Raw genomic sequence first — 21,339 nt, forward strand, 5'->3', positions numbered from 1 at the left:
CCACTCCAAGCGCTCCGATTTAACTGCGCGAGGCCAGCGACACGCAGACCATTAAAACGCACTTCACGAATGTGATCGATTTCGAGGTGGGAGGGAGGCTGATAAATCAACGCGATGCGTTTGCTCTCGATGGCCAGCTCGAATAAGACGCACACAGAAACCGTGAACGAGAAAAGTAAAGACGACACGTGCCCATCACCCAAAAATGCATGCGTATCAGCCGAGAGATCTTGTCTGTTTCAGGTGCGTTTCTCATGCAACGTCATTCTGACATATGCACGTGCACATACTGTGTGTGTATGCTTTTTTACTCATTACCATTAATACAATTTTATTTTATTAAACTACAATATATGTAATAACGTTATTACAATATATAATCATTTATGTAAAGAACTTGTCAAGAAAATGACTCGTAGCTTACAGTTATAGGGCCCGACCCTTATAATAATGTGTAGCCTACCTAACGTTATAATTTACTAATTATTCTACTAAAGTTACTTTGTATTTTTTTTCAGCAGATGAAGTAAAATAAATATGTGACCCATACCAAAGTAAATAGGTGACCCATACATCCAACTATTCAAGATCCCTGCTGAAAAAAAAACAATAAAACCATTACAGAAAATTCAAATGATTTCCATTAAAATACCAATAGGAACCATTAGCTTTTACCATTAAAACCACTACACTGTATGTTTGGGCCATATTCCATTAGAACCAATAAAATTTCCAATAAAACCAATAGAATTTCTGTGATGGTGTCTATTGTTTTTTTTTTTTTTTAGAAGGGATAGTAGTTTAATCTAAATCAGGGGTTTTCAAACTGGGGTCCAGTCCCCCCAGGGGGCTTCCAGGTGGTTCTAGGGTGCCCAAACTTTTTCTACCAAGGGCCAAAAATTCTGACTGAGGGCCGGTGGCTGAAAGTAAATGTTGCTGTGTTATTAAAATTAAAGTTGCCCTGATCTCCTAATTTATAATTTTCTAATATTTAAAAAATATAAATAAGCAAACATTACTCTGTTTATGCATAACTAATGCAGTTTTATGTTGAGAAATAATTTTGCCAATCATTTTTAAATTTCCTTTTGTCTGTGTGCTACTGTCTCGACCTCTCCATTATTACCAATAGTACCCAAGTTTGTTGAGTTTCGTGATGCATGCTATATATATACACCTTCAAGTATGCATGTACATTAAAAAATATGTATTAATTTAAATTCCTTGCAATTTGTTTTAATTTACATGTTTGCAATGTACAAATAAAACAAAAAAATTACATTTTTAGAAAATGTTTAATTAGAAATATAACATCTGCGTCAATAGCATTTATGCTTTTTTATCTCATGTGGCATGACAGGCCAAATTAAGGTCATTGCGGGGCCAACTTTGCCCCTAGTTTGGGCACCTCTGTTCTAGGGGGTCCCCAAAAAAATCTGAGAAAAAGACAAAAAATAAACATTTAATTTATTAGGTGTTTTTATTTATTAGGTTTATCTCACATTTTTAACATTCCAAATATTTTATATTGTATGTGCTTTGCGTCTTTGCGGTGTGTTTTCCTTGTCACATTGCCCTTTATCTCACAAAGCTGGAGTTCAAATTAATTTAAATTGAAAATGTTTCTGTTTAGGTTTATACATTCAGCATTACTCCAAGTGTAACAAATTATGTGTTATACATAAAAAATATATAGATTGATGAATATTTTAGAGAGGGGGTATGTCTGTTATCAGTTGTTAAATTACACATTCAGTGTGCCGTTTTATTTTGCTGTTAGTTGTCGAAAATAAAGACCTGCCACACATATTCCCAAAAAATCAGTACCCCTTTCTTTTGGGCAGGGGTCTTTATCTTGAGTTGTTAAAGACAATTGACGCGTAATTGAATGCAATATTATTACTGTTAATAATAGAGATTGGCCTATATCCTTTAGAACTGTAAAATCTTGCTTTCTTGTCCAGACTGTCACGTATTTAGGGCGCTAAGAAAAATAGTCTGCTGGGAGCTTTTAACAATAGTTAGTACATCATCTTTCTTTAGAACAGTGACACACATTTCACAAAAAGCTGAAAGGTGCTGTATCTTCACATGTATATTTTAGCATCTCATTAATCTTCAAGGCACAAAACAGCAAACCCATTTGTCATTTGTCATGAAGCAATAACATGAGAAGTGACATACAAAGTCACTTTCAGCTTGATAGTATCAAGTTCATCAAATGCATTGTTGAACAGCATCAAAGTTGACATTTTGGTTTTATAAGGAAACTGAGCGACTCTGGTTAACTTCTGTTCACATAGATGTTCTGATTTATTAAGAGTGGACATTTCCAAGATGTTCTGATGTATCTCAAGTGGACATTTCCAAGGGCTTCTTACCATCGCACTACCTGCCCGTTAGATCCCATACCCACCCATCTCCTTCAGGCCATGTCCCCATCGGTTATCCCTGCTCTCACCCAAATTATCAATTCATCTCTTTCCCTGCAGCATTTAATGAGGCTTGCATAACCCCACTGCTGAAGAAACCCACAATCAATCCTGCTATGCTAGAGAACTACAGACTCGTTTCTCTTTTTCCCTTCATTGCCAAGACTCTTGAACGTGTGGTGTTTGACCAGCTCTCCTCTTTCTTCACACAAAATAACCTCCTGGATAGAAATCAGTCTGGTTTCAAAGGCGGTCACTCCACTGAGACTGCGTTGCTCTCAGTCATTAAAGCCCTAAGGCAGGCAAGAGCAGCCTCCAAATCTTCTGTGCTGATTTTACTGGATCTATCTGCTGCTTTGACACGGTCAATCACCACATCCTCCTGTCGACCCTCATGGCTATGGGTGTCACTGACACACCCTTCTATGGTTCAAGTCATACCTTTCAGGTAGATAATGTCGGGTATCCTGAAGAGGTGACGCCTCCGAACCCCAACGTCTCGATACCGGGGTGCCTCAAGGCTCTGTGCTTGGACCACTGCTCTTTTCGATATACATGACATCCCTGGGTTCTGTCATTTGAAAACATGGCTTTTCCTACCACTGCTATGCGGACAACACTTGTCGTTCCACCCTGATGATCCCACGGTTTTTTGCCCGCATCTCAGCATGCCTGAGGGACATCTCACTCTGGATGAAAGATCACTATCTCCAGCTTAACCTTGCGAAGACAGAACTGCTTGTAATATCATCTGAACCAAAGATTCAGCACAACCTTACCTTTCAGCTAGGTTCCTCGACCATCACCCCTTCCAGGACAGCCAAAAACCTGGTCATTGATGATCAGCTTAGCTTCACCGAGCATGTTGCCAGCGACGCTCGCTCTTGTAGACTCATTCTCTACAATATTAGGAAAATTAGACCTTTCCTAAATGAGCACGCTACGCAGGTCCTAGTCCAAGCTCTTGTCCTGTCCAGGCTGGACTGCTGCAATGCGCCACTGGCTGGACTTCCAGCCTGCATAACCAAACCCCTACAGATGTTTCAAAACGCAGTGGCAAGAGTGGTGTCCAATGAGCCAAAGAGGGCGCACGTCACTCCTTTTACTTGCTTCCTATAGCAGCTCGCATCAAATTTAAAGCTCTGCTCCCTGGCCTTTAAAACCACCACTGGGTCAGCACACCCTTACCTTCACCTGCTTATACAGCCTAACGTACCCTCTCGATTCCTGCGCTCTGTCACCGAGCAACAGCTTGTGGGGCCATCTCAAAAAGGGAAAAAAACATTAGCACGTACCTTCTCTGGAGCTGTTCCACAACATGACATGATCTGCTGACTCTGTAGCTGTCTTTAAGAATCGGCTAAAAACCCATCTCTTTCGCCATTACCTCACTTCCTAATATAGGACTTACTATCTTTCTCTATTTTTCCTTTTTCTTTATCTGTACATTCTTAAAAAAAATTTACTAACCAACCCTTGGCTATGTATACTGTCGCTTTGGACAAAAGCATCTGCTAAATGACTAAATGTAAATGTAAGAGGAATTGACTTCAGTAGTTTCTCCTGTTGTTAGGAGATGAGTAGTGACTTGCAGCCTTATTTGAAAACCAGTCACATAACCGTACCGCCTGTTGCTAAGCACTGCATTAGCCCATTATATCTCACATTATAGCCACTGAAGTCACAGGTTTTGCAATGCAGGATTCATAGAGGATACCTGATCATTCAATAACAAGCGTATGGGTGCTTACGCAAATAACCCTAAAATATGCCAATCCAGTTTTACCTGTTTTGCAGGTCTCATCTACCATGCTTAGAGGCAGATGGTGACACAACTCATATGAGGTGTAATGCAAACAGCTTTTTACTAATGTCTTAATCAAATATTCGGCAGCTAATACAGACAAATGCATTATGAGGTAGGGCATTAGGAAACTGTACATAACTGCTTGCCAATACACCTTAGGTGCATATAAAGTGATTTAAAAATAGTTTAATAAAAAAGAAAAAAATAATGATACACTTATTACTTTAATGTCTGTAAATTTTTTTTGACATTATACAAGGATGACATATTTTTGTAGGCCATCAACAAAATGTCTGAAGTAAGTAGCTTGGGACAAAAAAGCCCATTTTCCCCAGAGATTTTTGAATTATCGCAAAAAATAAGCTCTACGGTAAATTTTAATGTTCTATTGGTTCCCATCCACCAAATAACATTCCACCATAGAACCCACCAAATTACTAGTAGAAACCAACAAAGACCACTATAGTTTCCATCTTGGAAATTCAATTCCCATTATAACCATTAAATACAGCATTTCAGTGATGATTTCTATTGTTTTTATTATTTTATTTCAGCAGGCAATTGATCAATGAAAAACGTACGCGTTTCCTTGAACATTATAAATGAAACTAAAATTGAACACTGTTTTGATTTATTTTCTGAGCTTTTATGATGATAGATTTAATCATTACAGCGCACTCGTTTCAGATGCCCCGCCCATTGTAGAGAAAAGCCCGATCGTGGCGCTCCTCAGATGAGAAATGGCAATGCTGTTGTTTCTGAGTGAAAATTACGTAATATTAACGAGATGATAGGGAACTGTTTGTAAAGATTAATAATCTGCCTGGCGAATAAAGAAATCCCATCTTATAAATAATAGACCTATCTGATAAATATTAACCATATAACGTGACGTTCACTTCACTGATTGGCTGAAACAGATCTCGGTAGGGGAGCGCTGGTCAACCGGTATATGAACGAATCATACTAAAGCGAAGGCTTGGTTTATGAATATTAATTAGATTACGTAACCGGGCGCTCCAATAAAGTAACCACGCAACGTCTGTGCGAGGTAATTAATATTCATGAGCAAGACATTCGCCATAGTAGGATGTTAATTTTGCCTGTGGTAGTAGGGTTGCACCCCCCGTTACACGTCACGCGGTCCTCCGTTAGGGTGAAGATACAGGCAATGTCACACAGCTCCTCTCATCACCACGACAAAGATTCATCACATTTTGTGTAAAAAGCAACTGGAGATATAATTAGAGCTAAATCGCACTGGTAAGTGATTTTTAATTCTTCTTATATTGTTGATATTGATTTTAAATGTGATTTAAAGACGCTCACCTGTGTTGGATTGAAAACGGGAAGCCTATAATTATAAATGCTTACGAGTTCTATGCTATCTGATGCTGTTGTGCATTTTAGGAATGCGATTTATTGATTTGGAAAATGATGATGTGAGCATCAATGTTGAATGCAAACATATGAATAACCGAAATACACATTTGAAATACTATATTACATAATACGATAGCATAAATGATAGAAATATGATATTTTATGCAGTTTTATCATTTTACACGGTTTATGCATCAAAACATTCAAATTCATTTTTACGATGCAGATTTTTCCCTCAGATGCGCAGTATTTTGCGCTAAGTACGGTTAATAAAGGCTATTTCGTTATGTAGTGCACATAAATAATGTTTTTGTGTTTTAGAGTTTTTTTTGGCATGGGTTAAAATAACGATTAAAAGGGCAATTGATGTAAGATTTCCATAGAGACATAAACGTGGATTAAGCCTCGCCCCTTCACCCAATATCTGTCGGAATAAGAGGTTTCCATTTTCCAGTGTCTCATTTTGGATCTGCCATCATGGCTTCATATTTTCCACATTAAATAAATCGTAAAAATATGCAGGAACTTGATATTTGTAGCGTGTGATATCTTGAAGCATCAAAATGACCTTGCAGCAGACGTGTAGAAAGGAAACCTGCTACATGTATCGTGTGCGCGCGCGCGTGTATAACGTTACTAGTCTACGCGATGGTTTGTCCCGGTGCTGATTTTATTCAGTCTTGTCACGAGTCACGACAGCATTTGTCATTAGATTTGAATGCTTAAATTGACAGAATTCGCAGTATTTTGCTGCCTACATCTCTACATTAACTGTACACATCAGTACATATAATACATTTAAAAAGACACTGGCAGGCATCACTGTTGATTGATTGTATTCAATGATGAGTGTTACTTTTTATATAAGCAGAGCATATGGCATGGTCTTTACTGTAGTATGAATGGTAGGACTGCAGAGCTTTCTGGCAGTATTGACAGCATATGGAGATCTTTATGTTTGCTAGTATTGATAAAGCCAAGGGCACACCAATCCATTATAAGGGGTGGTAAGCTTGAGCGCACCCATGATTTTTATGCCCTCTTCTTATAGTGCCCATATGTGTGCCCCTCATGTCTTTATGTTGCTTTTGATAGAACAGTTAGGAGTTAAAGGGCTAGTTCACCCAAAATGAAAATTCTGTCATCATTTTCTCATCCTCATGTTGATTTAAACCTGTATGAATTTCTTTTTTTCTGGTGATATTTTGATAAATGATGGTAAGGACACAGCTGATGGTAACCATTGACTTCCATAGTAGGAAAAACAAATATTATGAAAGTATTGTGATAAATGATGAAGAAGATATTTTGATAAATGATGGCAAGCACACAGTTGATTGTATCTAATAAATTCTATTATATTTGTTTTTCCTACTATGGAAGTCAATGGTTACAATCAACTGTGTGCTTACCATAATTTATAAAAAATATATATTTTTTGGTTAATCAGAATAAAGAAATTTATACAGGTTTGGAACAACATAAGGATGAGAAAATTATGACAGAATTTCCATTTTTGGGTAAACTATCGCTTTAAAGATTAAAGTTAGTTTAACAATTATATACAATAGCTACTGAAAAAATGTAAATCTTAATGAGCATAAATGTAGATATTTATGTTTGTACAATTATGTTGGGTAAAATATGTACAAATCCAATAGGTACAATTAACTATAAAATGTCCATATTTGACCTTGCATGGGCTAAAACAACCCATCAAAGGTTAGTTTAAACCTAATGATAGAGGTTTTCCATTTTTATCCCAAACATGGGTTAAAAGATGCAAAGCTTTACTTCGGAATAATTAAATTGCACCTTCTATACTAACTTAATGTCTGTCTTTCCCCATAACTTTAATGATACAGTACAAAGGTATTAATAGGATGAGCTATTTTATTACTACTTTCCCAAAGCTTTAAAGGGACACTCCACTTTATTTGAAAATATTCTAATTTTTCAGCCGATCCCTGGGTCTGGCGGTACCACTTTTAGCATAGCTTAACACAATCCATTGAATCTGATTAGACCATGTAGCATCACGCTCAAAACTAACCAAAGAGTTTCTATATTTTTTCTATTTAAAGGTGCAGTGTGTAATTTTTGAAAGAATCTCTTGACAGAAATGCAAAATAATATACAAAACTATATTATCAGGGGTGTATAAAGACCTTTTAATAAAGAATCATTATGCTTTTATTACCGTTTTTATCTACATACACGTTTCTACAGAAGCCCTTAACGGACAAACTTTTTTACGAAGTTTTCTCCGACGTTGACATGTTTTCCGGTGGCGGCTACCGTAGCTTCTCTGTGTGTTTCAAAAGCAATGGGTGAGCAGTGGACTGAGCCGTTGGTTGCAATTCGCAACCTCACCACTAGATGCTGCTAAAGTGATACACTGCACCTTTTAAAACTTGACTCTTCTGTAGTTACATTGTGTACTAAGACTGACAGAAAATGAAAAGTTGCTAGGCAGGAGGCACAATGATATTACGCAGTGCCCGAATATAGTCCCCTTAGTAACTTTCAATGGCAGGGGACTATTTTTGGGCACTGCATAATATCACTACGCCTCCTGCAGCAATGTTACAGCAGCAAAGTCCTTGATTATTAAGCCAGAGAGTATAGTTCCTAGCCATATCTGCCTAGAAAATCGCATCTTTTAATTTTCTGTCGGTCTTACACAATGTCACTATACAGTCACTACAGTAAACTGGACAAATATTAAAACATTTTGGTTATTTTTGAGCGTGATGCTAATGGTCTAATCAGATTCAATGGATTATGCTAAGCTATGCTAAAAGTGGTAGCGCCAGACCCGGAGATCAGCTGAATGGATTCCAAAACGGTAAAAATCAAATGTTTAACTCTAGGGAAGCTGGAAAATGAATATATTTTCAAAAAAAGTGGAGTGTTCCTTTAACTTTGATCTAACAGGATGCAAGTGGCAGAAAGCACCTGGATGACTTCAGAGGTTTCTTCTAATGTGAATTGATTTGTAGGTTCTGCTGTAGTTAAGCAGTCCAGTGGTGACTTCACATAAGTGGCCAGCTGCTTTGGATTGCAGTAGTTTTTCAATCATCATGCGCTGCATTGAGCTTTCTGTGTAACCTTGAGAGGAATTCTCAGAGGAGTGATGTGGCAAAGCAAGAAGAGAGAGAACAGCTTCACAAGTGTTTGTACGAGTGTCTGTGACGGCGAAAGCGTTTACCTCTGATCTCAGCCGGTGCTGATGTTTTATCAGAACTCATTCACGAATGACAAAAAGGATTATCACTAAGTTTGGTCGCTCATTCACACATTGCAGGTCATTAGATAAAATAATAAACTCACAATATGATTGAAATCATCTTAGTTGGTCTTACCAGAAAACTCATTTTTGTCTATCATCTCTGATGTAAAAGTACTGCAGTATAGGATGTACCCTGCTGTGGTTAATGGAAAATAAATCTGTAAAAAAAAATCAAAGATGCAGGACCTCAGAGAATTTGCCTTTACACATACAGTGGAGAGCCATGTGTAAAATATTTGCGTTTGCTTGTGTTTGAGCAGAAATCTATACATTACTGCTGTGTGTTTACAGATAGATTATAGAGGCGACTGACCTGTTTGACTTCCTATGATCACAGTACAGAAAAACTAACCTACGAGAGGACACTTTAAATTTTGTTGTTTATACTTTGCCATGTGAAAGTGAACTGAACCAAGAAGAAAATGAAAAAGATGTATTCCCTGTTTCAAAATAAAGCGGTCTACGGGTCTGAAAACACCCTAAGATTAGATCAAATATCCTTAGGCTTTAAAATGATATAGGAGGTCTCTTTAAAATGCATTTTGTTCAAGTGAATCATAATCTCTCCCCCAATAATCCTTGTGCTTAAATAAGAAAATCTTTTTGGGCTCTCCTGTGGGCTTCACTAAACACAATGCATCTACCAAGACTGTTTCCCTGCTATTATACAATGTGTATTTCAGTTTAAATGTTCTTTATGATTTGCGATGTGTCCGTGAGAACCGCTGCTATTCCAAATGATGCATTTTGCATGTATAATAAAACTAACCAACATTTAAGGTATAGATTAGGAGGCTTCCTGTATTTAACAGGATGCTGTATTAACAATATCCTTCGAAATGTTCACACTGGATTATTTTGGGCTAAAATGGATGCTGGGTGTTGCTGATGTAGCAGAGGCAGGAGTGACTGTGGCCATGGTGACAGCGCACGTTGAGAGATTTGTTCCAGGGCTAATGTGACTCACAGAGCCTCTGCCCTTTCCAGAGAGGGAACTGTCTAACTAATGTAGCTTCTCCTCTATTTTAACAAAGCCTTTCCCAATCCATTTACTCAAGACTTCCGATGTCAATCTCAGTATCTGGAAAACACCAGACGTATTCGATTTTAGCAGTTCTTTATCTTCCCAAGTACATTTTTAAAAAGTGTTGTGAAATGTCCCCTTTAAAGCATACTGTATATGCATATAAACTCACCTAAAGGATTATTAGGAACACCATACTAATACCGTGTTTGACCCCCTTTCGCTTCAGAACTGCCTTAATTCTACGTGGCATTGAGTCAACAAGGTGCTAAAAGCATTCTTTAGAAATGTTGGCCCATATTGATAGGATAGCATCTTGCAGTTGATGGAGATTTGTGGGATGCACAAGCCTCCGTTCCACCACATCCCAAAGATGCTCTATTGGGTTGAGATCTGGTGACTGTGGGGGGCATTTTAGTACAGTGAACTCATTGTCATGTTCAAGAAACCAATTTGAAATGATTCGAGCTTTGTGACATGGTGCATTGTCCTGCTGGAAGTAGCCATCAGAGGATGGGTACATGGTGGTCATAAAGGGATGGACATGGTCAGAAACAATGCTCAGGTAGGCCGTGGCATTTAAACAATGCCCAATTGGCACTAAGGGGCCTAAAGTGTGCCGAGAAAACATCCCCCACACCATAACACCATTGCATAAATGAGAAATTGAACAGGTGTTCCTAATAATCCTTTAGGTGAATGTGTATATATATGCTTTAAAGGGGACGTTTCACAAGACTTTTTAAAAATGTAAAATAAATCTTTGGTGTATCCAGAGTACATATGTGAAGTTTTAGCCCAAAATACCCCCTATATAATTTATTATAACATGTTAAAATGGCCACTGTGTAGGTGTAAGCAAACGTGCCGTTTTGGGTGTGTTCTTTTTAAATGCAAATGCACTAAATGGCAGTGCTGTGGTTGGATAGTGCAGATTAAGGGGCGGTATTATCTAGAGCTGTTGCGATTGGTCGACACAATCGACTGCGTCGACGCTGATAATAAGTCGACATCAATATTTATAGTCGATTCTTTTATTTTATCTTTTAAATTTTGTTCTCACAAAATAACAACCGTTTCCTCCACACCGGAAACTTATGTCAGTCTATTGCCGTCTCCGCGGTGGGCTGACTGGGATCAGTAAGCTTTCAAAGAATGAAGTGGGGTCGAGTGCAATGTCAAATGAGTTAGTTAGGAAAAGTTATCAAAGGCCAAAGGGGTCTAAAGTATGGGAATACTTCAGATTAGCTGGTAATAAAAGGCTGGTTTGTAAACTCTGTAAGGTTTTGTTGGTATATCACAAAAGATGCATGAACATCTGATGATGTATATTATATGCAATATAAAAAGAGTATGCCACATTAAAAGAACATTGGGATTTAGGAATGTTTGATTTAATGTTTGTTTATTTTTTATTGTAAATTAGTCATCAGAATAATCGATGAATCGATAAATTAGTCGATAGATTAGTCGATATAAAAAAAGTTGCTAGTGGCAGCCCTAGTATTATCTCCTTCTGACATAATAAGGTGAGACAAATTTCAATGCTTGCAGAGAAGGGTTTACCAAAACTAAGTTACTGTTTTTTTTTTTTTACATTTTCTAGGTTGATAGAAGCACAATGGGGACCCAATTATAGCATATTTTCATGATATGTCACCTTTAACATAATTCAGTGTTCAAATTATATTAAGGATTATGGGGGTCCCCTGGTAAGGCCGACCCCGGCCAAGCCCCCCGTCATTATAGGGTCGCTGTGATTTCACAAAGTAAGATGTGATCCTGTAACAACATTTTTTGTGGGTCCTGGACCACCTTTTAATTAAAAAAAACCCCAAATTACTCTTAACTCAAACCCTAATAATTTTTAACCTGTCAAATTAATGTGAAATAATAATTTAAGAAGAATTTTTAAAAGCCTCTAACCCAATCCTTAATCTAACAATCTGTCAATTTCTCCGAAATTTATTGCGAAATTGGGACAAAAAGTGGAAAATATCGATTTGTGGCAGTGCAGCATGAGAATTTTAAATTCATTTATTATTTTTATTTGAATAAAAACCAGGGGACCTCCCTAATTTTTATTTTTGTGCTTTATAGGGGTCCGCCAATGCTTATAGGAGGTCTGGGTCCCCCTAGCCCCCCTGAATTTCGAACCCTGTATTTTTATGTGGCATCACTGTGAAGAACCTTTTATGCGCTTTATTTTATGTAATTTCTTCATTCTGTTTATTTGGGGGTGAAATTTGATTCACGCATGCTTTAGGTTTTGAAGTAAGCCGAATTACAGTTACACGGTTTCTATTTGCTTCATCCATTCATAGTCTTTACTCTGCCCAAGATTAAAAGGCAAGGTAAATCAGATATCCTCTGGTGGATGAGTCTGTGTATAGTGTATTTAATTACTTGTGAGAGCGTTGTACATGTGGCTGTCTGGTAAATAATTATTAGCTTTTATGTTCATAATGTGGATTTAATACCCAGATAAGTTAGGTGAGTCAGCTTGTATTGTTCCTGAAGGGCCATTGTAAAAACTGTAATTACGTTCCGATTATTTACATGAATAAAAGTCATAAGCAAATGAGGTAGTTAATAGGGTTATTCACTATAGGGTAACACATAAAGGATTTATAATATTGCCAGTAATGGACCAAGTTGTACAATGTAGTGTTTACTTAAAAAAAAATGCTGGGTTATTTTTATTGGGTTATAAATTAACATGCGCTGGGTTATTTCAACCTAAAATGCGGGATGTTCAATTATAAAGATTTTGGGTTGATTTAACTCAATGTTTGTTTTTGTCCCTTGACCCAATGCTGGGTCTAACAGCTTGCGCCAGCACAAACCATCATTTTGGTGTTAAATACAGACTGTCGCGATTTATTCAAGACTTGAAGTGGATCATTAGCACTGAAAAGGTGTGGTGGTCTAGTTATTTTTCCGACTGACTTTATTGCATTTGCATTTCTAGGAGTTTCCCTTTCAAACGCAAAATTTTTGGGAGATTATTTAAATGATTCACGCAATGCGATTTACTAATGTTTGCGCGTGTGTTATGACTGGTGTTTGGCCATTATTTTACGCCGAAATCATTTTGCGCTTGAAATGGCTGAAATTGTAGCTGATAGAAGAGGCATCAGAGAGCGCGTGGTACAAGGCAGAGGATTGTTTTAACATGTAAGCATTTATTTGGAATTCAAGAATAACATATTATTCAAAATATTGTTTGCCAAGCCATGTTATTTTTTTGCTGGAGGAAATAAAAGAGGAGTCACTAGGAGAAGTCACACAACAAAACTTCTTGTAAACCTTCACATTTCAGTGTTCAATGGCTTTGTTAGCTGTGCTGTCCGTGGTGCTGAACTCAAGCCCATCACGCGTTAACTCATCAGCTCTGCTTATTTGTGACCCTAAACTAACTTAATAGATTGTGTTGGTCATTATGGATATCATCTGTTCTGCCTATGTTATTTAATTTGCACCTTTTTAGGCGCAGATATTACCTCTCCCATCTGCGCTTTTTTGGAATAGTGCTCTGACGCTTATATGCCCCGTTTAGTAAATCTGGCCCTTAGTGTAGTTAATAGTATATAAGATATGAAATCATTTGATGTGACCCAGCAAACCATCAGAGCTCTGATCCTAAACATCTGCTTTAGGGATTATCACTGAGATTAGCCAGTTTATAGAAGTACTGTAACATGATATATCAGATAACCAGAAAACACAGTGGTGACTTTATAATCCCTGGTGTTTCCCCTGGACAGAGACAGATTAATGTCTGTACAATATTGTTGCATATAATCTGGTTTTATAAGTGCTCATCAGATTTTAAGAAATTGCTTTAAGAAGTTGTTGTCATACATTACGACCATAAATTCATTCTTAAGCCGAAGGTCGTCCATGTGCCGTCCGCATGTCGTCATTTTCGTCATCAGGAGGGTCTGTGGTACGACAGCGCATGCGTGTGAACATGTTGAGGCAGGACACTACACTACAAACTAATACACAAAGGCAAGACAGCGTTTGCACACACACCATCGTCTTTTTCTTCTTATATTTTGAATTTTTCCAAGAATAGCAAGCATTTTTGTCACCATAATGTTTGATTTCTGTTCTTTGTTTGTTCTAAACTTTGTTTGCAACGGTGGATTCGCTATTTTTCTTCATCTATCCTAATTTTTTTAATGTACTGTAAATGTTGCGAATCAGGGTCTCCCTGACGGCCTGGAGGAGTAATCAATTGAATAAGAAATAATTTGTATTGTGTATGTGTTGAACGCGCCCATCCATGCGTAGCCACGGCGAGTATACTTGGAAAGCTGGTCGGACAGGTGCGCACGCAAGCCTAACGCGGAAAAAAGTATACCTGGCTCTTACTGTAGGTCATACCTGTATTGCATCTTTTAAACATTTAGAAATTATTCTGTTAGAGTTCAGAAATATTTTGCTCCTACATGGAGCTATAGCCATCCTGAATTGAGATATTTTGGATCTGCGGGGGAAATGGTTACCATGTCTTCATACTGAAACACTAATGACACAGGCTATTTACAGGTCCATGTGGCTTGACATTGAATGTCATTGATGGGTTTTAAAGGGATAATTGACATAATAATTGAAAACCCACCTGTATGCCGTTCCAAACCTGCCGTCTTCCATGGAAAATAAAAGGGTTTGGCCCTTAAATGCATGAATGTTTCGCCAATCATTATTACATATTTAGTTTTTTTAGCGACCAAGTGTTGGGTCAAAAGGTCTGAAACTCTGCAACCTGTTGGGTTGTAATTTAACTAATGTTGGGTTGTTTGAACCCATTGTTGGGCCAAATAGAAATATGTTCTGGGTTATTTCAACACAACGGTTAAAAAAAATCCTTTTTGATCCAATGTTGGAAAATAACGCAGCATTTTTAGTGTTTACGTCTAACACAGATCTCTAAATATCTTTATTTTTATAAAACTGTTGTTCATACTTCACTAACAATGAGAGAATGATTGAATAAAGCATATGTTGTTATGTTTTGTCATTAAGCAGCTGCCAAATTATGCACTAATGACATTGCGGGTGTCTGGATAATATGCATTTAGGGGTTGAAAGGGTTTGCTCTTTCCATACAACACAAGTAGACAATAAAACCACGTTTGTCAAATAAGAAACAAGCCAAAACCGTTAGGTTAAATAACGCAGAAAATATTAAGATTTGACCCAACAATTGGTTAAATCGGGTTGAAACAACCCAGCATAGGTTAAATAACAAACCCAAGGGAAACCCTCAAAAAGTCATGTAATGTAAGTAATGTACTATCAGATCACATTGTTGTGAATTACAACTTCAGTTTGAGTTTGTTCCTCACACAAAGCTGTCATGAGGCTTCGGACGACTTGAAATACAGCACACAAATAATACAGGGTATTTTATAGAGTATGGCAGCCAAGGTCACCATCCAATTTCACTGTAAAGAAAAATACAAATCACTCAGTTTCAAATGACATAGGGACAAATAAATGATGACAGAATTTTCATTTTTTGGAGAGCTATACCCTAATAGTATTTTAATCTTTTTTCGTATAGTTGAAAGGAATATTTTGTATATTTTTCCCATTGTTTGCTTGTCACAATGTTGATGATTCACCTTTATGTTGTATCATCGCTTCAGAGCTCACATGTGTATAATTCTTTGCTAAAGACATTAGCCATAAGATAAAACACAAACAATAATAATTGTATGCCAGGTCTCAGATGGTATAGCAGGCGGCCTATTTAATATATTCTTGCCAGATTTGTATACTGTAGAAAGATTTGTCTACATGTGGAGAGATTGTACAACCACAAATGAGGGCATAAGACAGATCCAACTACAGCTGCCAACTGGGCCATATCTTCACTGGACCAATCATAACATATGATGAGGTCATAGTTTACCAGATTCACCTTTATAGACATTTATAGTTTTACAAACATGAACTCTTTTGCTATGCATGTGTTAGGTATTGAGGAGTACTGACGCATCAGACATTGCCTTTTGTCAGTCGCTGAGAGGCGAATGTCTGACCAACTTGTTATCTTCAGAGACACAGGTTGATGTGGCTGCTGCTGCACGGCTGATGATTTTTTTTCAGCGAGAAATACACAACAAAGAGACACTGTTACCCTTTTATTATGGTTATTTGTTATCGAAAGAATAGCTTGGTTACATTTCTATTTTATTGTAGCTTACAATATTTTTCCAATTGCAGTTTGTTAATTCCTCACAAACTGTATTCCCACAACTATGTCACCCATTTTAGATTTGTGCAGTAAAAGATTTCTATACAGACAGTATTCCTCCTGAGATGTTATAAATGTGACTCAATTATGCATATTAGATTATTAATGCAATAACTGGATCTGGACCAATTTCAACAGATTGTACAAGGCAATGCAGTGATGGTTTTATGAATTTCCTCTGGGAACATTTTTATCGTCCTCTTAAAAAATGTTTTTTAAAGTTGTCCTCCAGAATGTGAGTTAGGAAAAGAAAGGTCACAATGATTGGTGTACCTGTTTGCAACATGAGGTGCATTTAGGTTCTTTAGACTATAAAAATTTAAGAAAGAAATGGTTCTTTAAAAGAACCGACATCGCTGTGACAAACATTTGAAGCACCTTCATTTTTAAGAGAGCAATGCTAGTGTGATTGTAAAATATTATGCAATTAAATTAGGCAATCAATGTATTTTTAGCTATCAAGCTTGAATTTCTTAGTAACTGGATTCGGTTTGTATTAGGGATGGGCATTCGATTATATTTTTTTAGTCGATTTTCAGGAGAATGCGAGCCGCATTCTTAAAGAGACCTAATTTTTTCCAAAAAATCATGACCTCTTCATGATTCTTTTTTTGAAATCAAAACGGAAGGTCACAGATAACGGAGTATGGTGTCAAATATTGCACCCTGGTGGTAAAATCTTGAATTGCTGCCACACAGTGAAATTCATTTAATTGCTTCAAGACACACGCCAGGCAACGCAACCTGCATTAGATAAAAAAAGTATTCGATTAATCAATAACAAGTTAACGTAATCGACTAAATGCTTAACGATCAATTATCGATCGTCGATTAATCATGCCCATCTTTGTCACACCTGTGATTTCTGTCTCACTCACTTCATTTCCACTGGGGGTGTAAGAATATATAGATACATGCAAGTATCGTTATGTTGTTTGGCAATACTGTATTGACCCCCCCCCCAAAAAAAATCGCAATATTGATATTTGATTAAAAACGTCATCTTCAATCCCACAATCCACCTTGTTTGGTATGGGATAATGTATAGGTAGCAAGTTGTTATTGCAGAAATACGCCCCAAAAAGATTTTTGACGTTTAAATGTCACAAACACACTATTTGGTTAATTTATTTGTAAACATATTGTCATATATGTTACTAATAGGGGTGCATCGAAATTTCGGTTGCCCAAAATTTCGGCCGAAAATGGCATTATTGGTTTCGGGCCGAAATAAAAAATCCAGCCGAAAATGTCAACCGAAAATGAATGTCAACCACGCCCCTCCAATCTGTGCGCTAGCGCTTGGGTTTCACTCACGGTGATCAGTCGTCACCCACCCCTCCCCTCCGTGCTCAAGCAGGTTTCACTCACGGTCGAGCCGTTTGCACGCGTCTGCAAAAATTAAGCATGTCTTGATGTGTAAACTTTAGAGAGAGTCGCGCTAATGTGTCTCATACTGTAATCCATTAACGTACATTTGGCGAATAAAGCAATGAAACACAACGTAACGTTTTTATGTGGAGCGATTGTTGCGTTGTTTGAGATTCAGCCTCCTTCTCTATTTGTGCACGCGCGTTTAAGTGCCCTTAATAGTGCACATACGAGAGAGACGCGTTTAAAAAAAACAAGCAAACATAAATTCTCTCTGTTATTGACAGGGCATATATAAACAAAATTATCTCCACAGTATTCTTTTTCTAATAAAAACATTTCTTTATGTCTTATAGATTACAGTCAGATTAACCTACTTAAGTCTGTGTCATTAATGTTGATCAAACAACCCATGACAAAGAGACAAATAGCTCTAAAAATAATAATATATTTATTTTTTGTGTTATGATTCATTTAATTTGATTTCTGTAATGCTAATATCAGACCTTATTAATGTACAACTTTGTTCTTTTTTATAAATGTTTGCAATTTCTTTATTGTTTATTAGATTTTTCCCGCCCGCTTTTTGCTGATCGGAAAAATAATCTGATCTGTGCCTCAAAAACTGTAATGTGATCCGAACTGTGAGTTTTTTGATCCGTCACACACCCCTAGTTAGTACACAGTGATAGCCATAAATGCAATTGTACTAATAATTGGCATAATAATTTCTTTCGGTTTTTCCGCCTTGGTTTGCTTTTTCGGTTTTCGGTTTCGGCCAAGAATTTTCATTTCGGTGCATCACTAGTTACTAAAAGACATTTATATTTAATTTTTGTGTAATATTAAACTGTACCTGTCAAAATGATTTGCAGCATCTGGGTTACCATGTGTTATTAGTTTCAGGCGGTGTTATCTCGGAATAACATAACTTGAAATGTTGCGACTGGCCAATTTGAATCAAGCGTTTTAGAGCGCTGTGTAATTAACAAAATTAACTGTGTTGCATTATTTTAAGATTACAGTTTTCTCAGTCGATTTGGAGCATTTCTTAGATCAGAAACACATTTTTCAAAACACTGTTCAATCATCAAGTCAGTTGTGAACAACATAAAATTCACATTGTTTGAGGAAAATTGCAAATGCTTTGGTACAATCATGCAGATGATTAAGTACAATTGTCTGGTATTTGCTACATTTTCAATTGCTCATGTAATTTTCATCAAAATACATTATACTGGTTTCTGTTGAATAGTCGCACACCTCAAAACATGTAGGAATTACAAGGCATGTCATGCAAAATTGTTGACCTTTGTGTCATAATAATCTGTTACTGTATGCATGTTTTCAATAGTTTTTTTGTATTTTGTAAATGTGAACTGAATTGCTGACAAGTGAATCCTAAATTTTTGAGATTTCTTAAAAATGTGACATTTCTTACAATGTACAGTGAACCGTTCTAATTTTTGTAATTTTTTATTTGTACTGTATTCGTGTTTTTTTCAAAATCACAATGTGTGTAATTTTTTACTGAAAAGGGGTGAAAATGTAAAGTCATCCACAGTACATCAGAAAATACACTGAAAAAAATGATTCATTGAATTTAATCAATTTTTTTAAGGTAAGTGGTTGCAATCAATTTATTTAAGCTCCATTTAAACAAAAGTTTTATATTTTATTTTACCTTACTAATCTTTTTTGTTTAAATGTAGCTTAAATAAATTGATTGCAACCACTTAAAAAAATTGATTAAATTCAATGAATCATTTTTTTCAGTGTACTGACACATATAATTATTGACAACATGGCTAAACATTTTGACTTGTTCTTTCTTGTTACTGAACAATGACACAAAGACTTGCCATTTTGATGGGACTGACATGTTCACTGACATAAAAATTTACTTTTGAGATATGAACTAAGGATTTTGAACAAGCTACATGCTTTTGCAGGAAATCCATGATGTTGTGCAAGTTTGTACAAATTGTTCTGAGAAATGCACGCATTATTTTGCAAATTTTAAAAATGATTCGAGAAATGCTCCAAAGCGATTGAGAAAAACTGTTAAAGGACGTTAAAATGTCAAGAACAAAATATTTTGTTTAATCATTTGTAAATATAATGTCATATATGTTATTAAAATACATATTTATATTTAATTTTGTGTAATATTAAACTGTACCTGTCCTGCACTGTAAAAAATACTTTGCTGCCTTAAAATTTTTTGTTAAATCAACTCGGATTTACAAGTCATGTTAACTTACTATTATTTATCTTGACTAGAGATGAGTTGTTATAATTTATTAAATTAAGTTGACTTTTCTCAACTATATTTTATAAGTTGTGACAACTCATCTCTGTTGACATGACTTGTAAATCTGAGTTGATTTAACAAAAAATTTTAAGGCAGCAAAGTATTTTTTACATCCAGGTTACCGAGTGTTACTAGTTTCAGGCGGTGTTATCTCGAAATAACATATGGTGATTCAATATGACCAATATGGTTTTTTTTATAGCCGATGCCGATATCGATATTAAGAAAGCTGTATGGCTGATCTGAGGCCAATATAACAAAAATGTTATTACAGTAAATAAAAGACCAACCGAAAATTGGTGAACAACATTTGTTATGGATAACATTTATAAATATACCCTTTTAAAGTACTTAAAACATATTAACAAGAAATAATTAATGTGGATCTGACATCTCACGGTACTGTTTGAATAAGTGTGTTAAAAAACTAGTGTGTTATAAACATGTTAAAAAGTGAATAATAATTATTTTAAAAATGTATTGGCCGATTGAAAATATTTATCTGCCCATGCCGATAAAAAAATCTAAATATCGGCCAATATATCGGCATCTGCAATATATTGTCCTATCACAGGGCTCCAGACTAACCTTTTTCATTTGGAGCACAGTGACCCCCAACTGAAAATCTTAGGGGCGCAACCAGAAAATTTAGGGGCACACACTGTAAATCAACATATTCAGATTTCTACTAATTTGCACTGTATTACTAATAAATACTTTAATGATGGATCCAGAAAGTACAATGTGCTGTTTTCCAATTCAGAGTCACATCACAAAAAAAGGTTACATTTACTGGTCGCACATGTGCAACTGGATGTAAAATTCAGTGGCACACTCTCAAATTTTGGTGGCAAAATGCCCCCATTTGGTGGCAGTCTGGAGCCCTGATCACTAATAACATACCTTGATCAAGCATTTTAGAGTGCCATGTTATAAACAAAATTAAATGTGTTGCATTATTTTAAGATTAATACAGTATAGGCCATACCAGTGTATATTGTAGATATGTGTATGCTATCATGAGGATAGCACAACAAATCTAACCATGATGTATAAATACTAATCAGGGCTTAACATAAAGGACTGCCCGGTGGCCCAGGGCAAGCGTGAGAGACTTTCGTGCCAGTAAAAATTATTGCTTCACCCTCAGTCACTAAAGTATATTTTCATCAATGTATATTATTTAACATCTTGGAAGCAGACATTTACTTGGGTAAAACACGACGAAAGATATTATGCAATATTTGCACAGTTTGCTGTCAGTTTACAGGTAAAGCAGAAAAGTTGGGAACTTTTTTTGTTGGAACATGTCTGTTGTGTATACAGTTATATTTGACTTTTGAATTATTATTTTTAAATATGTGACACTGACATTTTTTTATTGGGGCCAGTGAAAATTTTGGCAGGGCAAGTAAAAACATGAACCACTGGCCCGACCAGGCCCG

General features: G+C 36.4%; 1 protein-coding gene across 1 annotated transcript in view; it reads left to right on the top strand.

Annotated features, from left to right (window-relative positions):
* Window positions 1-5,344: 5,344 nt before the first annotated feature.
* sv2a (synaptic vesicle glycoprotein 2A) overlaps window positions 5,345-21,339 on the top strand; it is a 45,094-nt gene continuing 29,099 nt past the window's right edge. The window contains exon 1 of the mRNA XM_055211216.2: window positions 5,345-5,502. The gene's annotated coding sequence lies outside the window, so the exon portion shown is untranslated. The remainder of the gene's footprint in view (window positions 5,503-21,339) is intronic.

The sequence above is a fragment of the Misgurnus anguillicaudatus genome, chromosome 10 (assembly GCF_027580225.2).
Source record: "Misgurnus anguillicaudatus chromosome 10, ASM2758022v2, whole genome shotgun sequence".
In the NCBI taxonomy this organism is placed as follows: domain Eukaryota; kingdom Metazoa; phylum Chordata; class Actinopteri; order Cypriniformes; family Cobitidae; genus Misgurnus; species Misgurnus anguillicaudatus.